General features: G+C 37.7%; 1 protein-coding gene across 1 annotated transcript in view; it reads right to left on the bottom strand.

Annotated features, from left to right (window-relative positions):
* Positions 1-8216: 8216 nt before the first annotated feature.
* LOC149205377 (Tetratricopeptide repeat (TPR)-like superfamily protein) overlaps positions 8217-9508 on the bottom strand; it is a 170508-nt gene continuing 169216 nt past the window's right edge. The window contains exon 2 of the transcript XR_016252448.1: positions 8217-8700. The gene's annotated coding sequence lies outside the window, so the exon portion shown is untranslated. The remainder of the gene's footprint in view (positions 8701-9508) is intronic.

Raw genomic sequence — 9508 nt, 5'->3', positions numbered from 1 at the left:
TCTAATGGCTCATCACAAGCGTAGTAGCAAGCCCAAAAAGGCATATCAAATAACAAAACAAAGAGGAATTCAAATAGTCACACACAAACAATATTGATATATAATGCAAGAAAAATATCAGAGTATCATCCCCACTATGCTTAAAGCACTCACACACATATATACAAGATTCATGAAATCTAAATTTAAACACACTTAACAGTAAGGTTCGTTGAGCGAACTAATCAACAATAAAAATAGAAGTTTGTTAACAATTGTCTATCGATTCCATCCATGATCTAAATAAGCTCTGTTAATTTTTACCTCCAATGGATATACTTTGCTCGACATCCTTGTAGATACTCCGTACTAAACAAGGCAAGTTGATCAAATTGTTCCCATAGACCTGTGAGTATTCAGGAACAAGTATCTTGGTTAAAGCTACATATAGGACTTAGTAAAAATTGTCTGAAGTGCTAGCTGTGGGTTGAAATATTATAAGTATTCCACCTATTTTGAAACAGCAAAACTTTGAAACCATAATTGATCCCCTGTATGGTAATTTCACGTGCTTGGATAGCTAAACCAACAAGCCATATTTTTCGAGAGTCCATGAATGACTTGACCCTACCCATTTTATTTTGCAAATGTGCTTTGCATCCACCTAGCACGGATACTTGATTGTGAGTGGTATATAAGCTTGGTCACGGTGGCAAAATCCTCGTATCACAAAAAGAACATAGAAATTGTCCTATTAACAGTGCTTTATCTCTTTCGCTTGAATCAAACGATTAAAGGATTGTTGAAGAAATGTTTAGTTGTGTTTGGTTAAATGGAGGTGCATGCATTATAGCTTGCGTGATGCAGGAAAGTGTTCCCTCTGCGGACAGAGGCAACCCCTCTAGCCCTAGAGTGGGTCTAGTCACAGCAAGGACAAAACAACAATTAATTCTCTTAAACAGCCATCGTTGGGGGTCTACCTCAAACCGGTGGTTGATGAAGTTCCATTGCGCTGCTCCAACTTCCGTTTCCTTCTCCTTAAAGAGCAATCAACCTAAAACACCACAAAGAAATGACAGAACACGTAACCGAGAAACAACAATGATCTATTTACTCATAAAGTCAAGAAATCATGAGCTATCAAGTAAATTACATACAAGACATAGGAAATCATCATTGATTGTATTAATAATGAAACAAGAGTAAGCTTACAACCGAGTCTTGACGTTGCAAGCCTTCTCAGAGGGTCCAACCAGTGTGTTTCTTCAAGCATTCACTCTCAAAGATGGGTCTCCCAAATAGCAATATCTCTCTCTCTCTCTCTCATTCACAAGCTTTACACAAGATTAAGGGCACTCCACACCTTCTTGCAAACTATAAAGCAATCCCACACTTGTCACACTCACACCAACTATCTATCAAACTCAAAAACAGCAGCAGCACTGTGCAACCAAAAGAACTAGCAACTAAGGAACTAGCAGATCATAGCAATGGTGAGTGATTTTATAGGAGGAGCCTCCATGAAATGAGGGAGAGGGAGCTTATCCTCAAGGAAGGTAGCACAAGAGACGGAACCACCATCCCAGAGGCAGAAAGGCGACCCAAACTAACCCAACAACCAGCTCTAGAAACATCCAGAAGGCCGACTGTTTGAACTAATTCGCCAAATCTGGATCGTCGCGGGTCATGAACTGGGGACTAGCGATGACATCGCAATGATACAGTGCATGACAGAGAACCATCACGGATTTTAAGGGTTTACTAGCGAGAATGCAAGAACTTAGTCAAAAAGGGTCAATCTTCAACATCAAAGAGCATTTGCTTAATCTTCTTACATGAGTGGGAAGATATGGACATGTTTATTTGACACATGACATAGTAGAGGGACTGAGATGAGGACAGTGACAAATTACTATGTAACAGCATGCACCATAGTTTATATATATATACCTGTGGTGAAGATAGAAGATATGTGGTTTAATAAGAAAAAGACTACCATATGGAGGACCCATCATATTACTCATTGCAAACATATAAATGAATTCCCTATTGGTGAAATTTTGTTGGCTCTCCCATAAAAATCCATTATCCTTTGTACAAATAATTGCTTGAAGTTTTGGTTGATAGGGCATCAAAATTTTGACCTCCTAAGAAACTTATTGGTTGTGCTAACAAATCATAGAATCCATTCTCCCAAGGAACAATGGCACTGGTCTACTTTATTGGTGATCAAACATTTTATTACTCCATAAATTCTTCTCTCTAATTTTGGCCTCTTCAAGGATAAGCTCATAAACTAGGGCTTAGTGCGAATCCCTAGGCAAGGAACATTTTGGGGATTAGAGAGCCTAAACATCAAGAGGAGGGTATTTGCCACAAAATCTCTCCTTTTGGTGGGCATCCACTTCAATCTTATCCATAAATTTATTTGCCCTAGTTTTTAGCCCTAGGATAAAACCCTAGTTTGTGTTGCTTCAACTTAGAGGCTTGTTTGAGGGTTTCATGCACCTTTGTTTCATTGAAAATCATTATTGGAAACCCTTTCCTTGCATCTTGGCCTTGGGTCTCTCCAAAACTCAACCAATTAATCAAACCCTAGGTCATAGATTGCCCTCCCTAGGTCTCTATAGAGAAAGTGAATTGCCTCCAATTGGAGCCTTGAGCCATTGTTGTGTCTTTATTTGAGTCACCATGTACCCAAACATTTGAATATCTATCTTAGGTGACCTTCTCACATATCGGGACTCCTCCCATCAGTGAAAATATGTAAAGAGGAGGGGGTTTTGGTTGTGGTGATAGTGGGCCATCACCTCATTATTGTCACTTGGTCTTGTAATAGCCTTGTAGGGTACCCCTCTCAAAGCCCTGCTAAATTTTGCGGCAACGATAATGTCATATACAAACAAAAGGATGGAGATCACAAGCTGAAAAAGCCACCTTCCCCCTAGCTAGATATGTGTCTAGAGAAAACACTAACTCGTCAACACATATCCCAAACAATATAGGTGAAAGAGTGTAACCCTGCTTCACCCCAATGGTGTTTCTAGTGAATTTTGAAACTCGGTTAGTTGTGTAGAGTTGACTAAGGGTGGGCTCATAAAGTCTTATGATTGTTGTGATAAGAAAATCCAAGATGCCAATGTCCCTAAGCCTTTGGAACATGACCTCTCTTAGGACCAAATCAAACACCTTTCAAAAGTAAACAAAGTAGAAAACAATATTTGAGGACTGGTGTTTTGTTGTCTCAATGAATGATCAATAATCTAGTGGTCTGACCTAAAACATGTCTATCCCCTCAACCGAAGATGTAGCCTTTCAATCTCTCTAGATAAATGGAGGTAGAGGATAGTTACATCGGCCATAGAGAGAAAGTGTGGCCCACCATGATTGTTTGATAATTGTTTGGATCAAAGTTGGCTCTCAATTTGTAGATCGATTGAATAATGTGATGGGACCAAGATGGCAAAAAACACGAGCAAACAAGATGGTTAAACAAGTTATTGTTGCAATCAAGTAGTGTTAGCCCAACATGTTTGAAAAGCTCAGCTTACAATCCCTCCACACTTGCCACTCTATTGGTGTCCATCTCTTAGATGGCCTCCCGAATATTCCTATAAAAGAACAGGTAGCAAGGTATTTTGGGCGGAGGGTGGGAGGGGGCAGGAGAGGAGTGGAATAGGAGACTACCCAAGAACATCAGAGAATAGTAGTGTGAGTGAACATGGAATGGGGGCCAAGATCTAAGGGGATGATGTAGTGATGAGGGAGACAGTTCAACAGAAGGTCTCGAGGGAACAACAAAGGGTTGCATGCACTGCACATCTACTTTGGGAGATGAAAAAACGTTTCTTGCAAAACAAAATACCACAATAAGAAAAGTTTAGGGTAGAAGGTGGGGTTATGGAGAAGAGAATAACGAAGTTGTCTATGATGGGATTTACAATCATTGCCATACCACCAATTCATAGGGTGGGATCATGGATTGCAATGCAGGAGGAAGCATTGGTAACAAGAGAAGTTCAACATGCCGACTCAATGATGTTGTTTAATATAGGTAAAAACCCTTCGCATATTATTGAGATTCTCAATGACCCAAGACCCATGATATTATTGAGATTCTCAAGAAATAAAATGTATCAAACAAAACCAACACAAACCCTGACTTTACAATAAAGAGAAAATAAACCACAACTAAAGCAACCCAACTCTTGAAGAGAAATCACCCAAGAGGGGCACAACCAAAAAGAAACAATAACCCACGCACAAGTGCATTAGAAAGAGAAAGAAACCCATGAACAAGAGAGAATGCAACACTTGAGGGTGCACTTATGCAACTCACATTGATAAAAGATGAATAAAATGTTGATATTACGAGGAGAGTTGGTGTATATATACACAATTCAAGGGGAAGGGTGCTTTCCCCGGGAGATGTTATGAGCTTATGTTGACTAGGTAAACCTTAACCAAAGCTAAAATATAATAAATAATACAATACAAGGTCAGTCATGACAGAAAGTAAAGTTTACACCATTCTCAGCAAATACATATCACAATGATTGGTAGATATCTTTTTAAATTGGAGCCAAAGGTGGAAGGGCCTTAATACGAAGAATCTAGACAGCTATCTCAAGTAATTAGACATGTATTTTGAGACACGATAATATAAAAACATGAATAGGATTATGCCTGAAAAGTTGTAATGGACAATATGTGCATTGCTATAGTAGGACAGTTTCCATGGGTGATAAGAACAAGGTTAACTGCCCATTAGAAGTTGGCAAGTGTTCGCGCAAGCATTGAGAGACACTTTGAATGGGGCTGACAACTCTGAACTGGCAAACACCCAACTCTAACCTCGTATCTTAAATTGCAGACCCTGGTTTCATAGGCATCAACCAATTTGGTAGCCCATGCCATGGTAATTATTAATTTACCAAACAACCCACAAAAATACCCATCTTGGTGAACCCCACCAAACCTACAAGTAACGAAAACAACCCTCAACTATAAAGTATAAACACATTGGCCAATGTAACATTCATAGTACATACATATAGATAGAAATAACAAAGACCCAGAATACCCAAATACCTTGCAGTTGTAAACCGTTTCACTATTCTCATTGATAGAAGTCATTGGCTACACAATCGCAAAGTTTGTCATGTCTATGAACTATTCCAAGACAAGTATTTCTTTCAGTAATTGACCAAAGACAATAACCACTTACATTGTGTGCTAAAACAGTATTGACTAAAGTCAGGAAAATATTTATGAGAGACAATCACTGTAACAGAAATATGAGTCTGACATAGAAAACCACATGTACACACTAAATCAACGTTTTCCCCGGGTTTCAAAACAAAACCTATGAAATATGAATTTCTAGTTAGTGACAGTGATGAAGACCAAAACCCTCACCAAAAGACACAATGCTTATGGATATACACAAGATTTTCAGTTGTTATGATTCTGATAGATGAAGGCAAACATGTTGACAATGTTAGAATTGTAGATATAATCTATACATGTGGTCATGACACACTCGTATGGATCTACTATCATTAACGTAAATCGAAATCATGGCTAAAGCCATTCTTTTATCATTTATTATAATATTAGGGAACAGTTAAGGCTGACTAGTCAAACTTGTATAAGTAGGCTCATTAACTCCTCTTGGGATAGTTCCCTACTTAAGTTGCATATTAATACAACACACCTCTTATTTGTATATCATCATCCTGTGATCTTCTTGATCTCTCTCTAAAAATGTTTGATGCCTAAGGGCACCTATTTCTTTGGCATTCTCTTGTGAATGCGATTTCTTTCTTTTCTCTGCACTTGTGCATCTCGTTCAATGCACTTGTTCTTCAGCATTTCTCTCTCTCTCTCTCTAGCACACTCGTGACAAAGTTATTGCAAAACTTGGGTTAGTCTTTGATTCCTTTAAATTCACCTACTTTCACTTGTGAATCTCAACAGCATAAGTCGCGATTAGTAAGGGTTAGGCAAAGATTGCATTGCCCAAAGAGCCCTTTTCATGTAATCAGTTTTTAATTTTTGAGCTGAAGAACCTCCAGGCTTGAACGTAATGCTTGTCTAAGAATTACTCACAACTGTATGCCAAATACCCATTCAAAGTTAAAAAATCTCAAGGTTACACAATAAATTGGACACAAACAAGTTAACAACTCTGGGCATCAGACAAAAAAACCTTGAAACAAGCAAACATTACGGTGACTACATGAACAATCCTTGCTTCACCAAAAGATTGCACTGGGTGGAGAAAACACAATCAATTTATAATATACACCCAAACAAAGTAAATACCTTTGCAACGTTTTCAGTGCAAATGCATGGGAATGTTCTCCATTATACCTCTCAAACAATTAATTATGCATAGAGAAGCTTGATATTAGAGGGTTATCATGAGGATATTTCACTCCTCCATTGTTATTTGTGAGGTTCAAAAAATACTAAATAAATATCCTTCCTTGATTAATGTTTGTGTGGAGAATCTACTCTTCAATTTTCAAGGGTATGTTCTTAAGCGATGTTTGGGGGGTAAAAATTTCTCTCCAAGTGCAGTGCGAACACGTATATCCCTCATGCCCTCACTGTGCAACTTTCAAACAAGGAAAATATAACCTCATACATTAATATTGTTCTGGCCATATGTATTATGAAAAATATATTATAGCATCACATTGGGAAAAATATCACCTTGCAAAATTCACCAATTCACTAAATTTCGCCCATGAAAAATTCTTTAGCAGTGGGATCAATTTTTTTAATTTGTTTTTGCAACATCTTGTCAAGGCTTGGCAAGATAGATTAAGTTTGCCTTGCCCTAGCTTACTTCCATAGCGGTAGGCACCAACTTGAACCTGACTATAATTGTCATAGCAAACATGAAAGCATGACAACTAATCTAGCTTGCTCCATATAGTCATGTGAACTAGCACGCCATGTATACAAAAATGTTTGACCTCCAAATATGTTCCAGTTGAGAATAATCACTCTGGCTGAGATTAATATATGAAACCGTCATACTTAAAACATAATGAGTAGCCCATATCCAAGCTATAATAGTTCATTGAAACATTCCCAATGACTATCACAAAGTTCTCCCAAACAGCATAAGAAAGTGGATGCACAACTGTTTTCTTCTTAGAACACCAGGATCCATACTTGTACTTTCTGTCTCTACACTTAAAAAAAGTGGCAGAAAATCTAATGTTCAGGAATGATGTAGGCCAAAGACTCGCCATGTGTTATAACATGGAGAATGAGAACTATTTAATTACATCCACTAAAATATGACATATCTCTCTTAAAACTGGATAGCAAAATCTGAACTGAAAGTAGCAACATCTGACAGATTGAATGGTTTAGTGGCCTCTTGAAAAAATACATGACAATATCAATTTTGTAAGGAGGAAATGCCCAGCCTGCCAAACCATCCACCTGTCCCCAAACAAAACCCTATTTGAGAAATAAAGAGAAGGATATTCTGCAATCCATTTCCAATCCTCCAGTTGAAGCCAGGGCAATATGCTTGCTCTCAATGCTTACCTAGGTAGGGAAATCTTGTGTATCTGTCCTACAGCATCTACATATATAGCTCTTGATGTACATACAAATTGATATTTAATTTGATATATCATGCATTCTCAAAAGAACAAAATAAAATATATAGAATGATCTGTGAGTCACATGGAACAAAGAGACCAATGGCCAGGTACAGCCAAAGAGTGTAAAGGAAGCCATAGTTTGTGGCAAGTGTTGTTACCTGAGCATCACATGTTTGAGCATGTATTTATGTTGGAACTGCTATCAAATTTGAGAGAAAATACAGCAGTCTAAAGAAAAGTTAAAGATGGACCTCAGCCACATAAAAAAACAAAAGATCCCAAGCATTACTATCTATTGTTGAAAACAATGGAATCAGCAAAAAATTGCCGAGGGTCTCTAATATAACTTATCAGTAACATCAGTGAAGAAAGGTGCAAAATTTGGCAAACTGCACCAAGCATTAAAAATTACAAAATAACTACATTTTTTCAATTTTTTAAACATATAACTCAACAACAACATCAAACACATTGGCACATAAATATGAAAAAAAAATCAACATATATGATATAGTAGATGCCAAATAAGAAATGATATATCAAAGTTGATAATGAATCCTGAACCCTGATAGTTGTCCAATCAAGCACTAAAAAGTGGACAACCAATACAAAATGACATCAAATATATAAATGTATCTCATCATCATGAGTCATCTACAATCACAATTCTAGCAACAAGCTAGCAATCCCCTCCCCCATTTCTAGAAAAAATGTCATAGCTGATTTCAGTGGACAATCAATACAAAATGACACCAAATATATGAACGTATTTCATCATCATGAGTCATCTACAATCATAAATCTAGCAACAAGCTAGCAATTCCCTCTTCCACTTTTACAAAAAAGGTCATGGCTCATTTGCCACAAGAAGGTCCAACATCCTCTATCTAAGAATGACTGGTGACTGTAGCTGTATCAATCTGTGTAGATGGTAACGTTGATGCCACCACATCGCCCTTCATGTTGTCAAAGTGCTCATCTGGCCCCACACTTATTGTTCCTCCCCTACTCCATGCTCTTGCTAATGTTGCTCGTCCTCTAACCATTCCAGTGCCTCCTTGATAATAGATGTCTTGTACTCCACCCTCCACTGATACAAAAATGTTAATGTTGTCTAAGAAAATGGCATCCACATTAGGTATTTTCTCAAGTTGTCTCACCCACCATCAAAGAATATAAAGGACATAAACCAAATCATTTAGAGGCTGAAAATTCAACCCACAAGAGGGTCATAATAAATTTAATGAGTCTCAAGGGTCATAAATATGTTATAGGGTCATATATTATAAAAATTGTAATTGCTTAGTTGCAGTGCTAATTTGTTGCACTTCTTTGAGTGTATTTTTTCAAATACACTCCAACTATGCTCGCAAATTCAAGCACTACAAGTTATGTTAGAACCCATTACCTCTCAAGTTCTCACTTGGTTCAAAAGTTCAAATCACAAGTGTGAGACCCGAAGGAAACCCACTATCACCTCAATAGCCTTTCCTGTCTCACTTTAGGCTAGAAGGGTGGCTCTAGTCAAGGAGGGCTTCTCTATGGTTGTCTAAGCTCAATGTGTTGTAGTAAGTATTGGAAGCAAGAGAGAGCTAAGGAAAAAAAATGTTTTGATATTTTGTATTTTTTTGTGATGGATGCAAAAGGGAAGATCGGTGCCATGCAATGGTTGGGCAATGGGGTCACAATAAAACATGGAAAGGGGGAATTCTTCAAAGGATCTAAAAGGCTAATTTAGCTATCAAAAAAGATCCAAAGGGTCCTAGATTTAGCAAGCCAAATATCACAAGAATCTAGAAGGAAGGGGTCTTCAAGAATCATACCACCTCCAAATCAACTAGGGAGTGTTCTTAGCCTATGAGGGATTTTGATTTTGTTCACAAGGAATAATAAGGCAA

Source organism: Pinus tabuliformis, chromosome 1_2, assembly GCF_031772625.1.
Source record: "Pinus tabuliformis cultivar Carrire ecotype Pingquan chromosome 1_2, CPIR1, whole genome shotgun sequence".
Taxonomy (NCBI): domain Eukaryota; kingdom Viridiplantae; phylum Streptophyta; class Pinopsida; order Pinales; family Pinaceae; genus Pinus; species Pinus tabuliformis.
The sequence above is the reverse complement of the archived record's forward strand: the minus strand, read 5'-3'. Positions and strand labels throughout refer to the sequence as shown.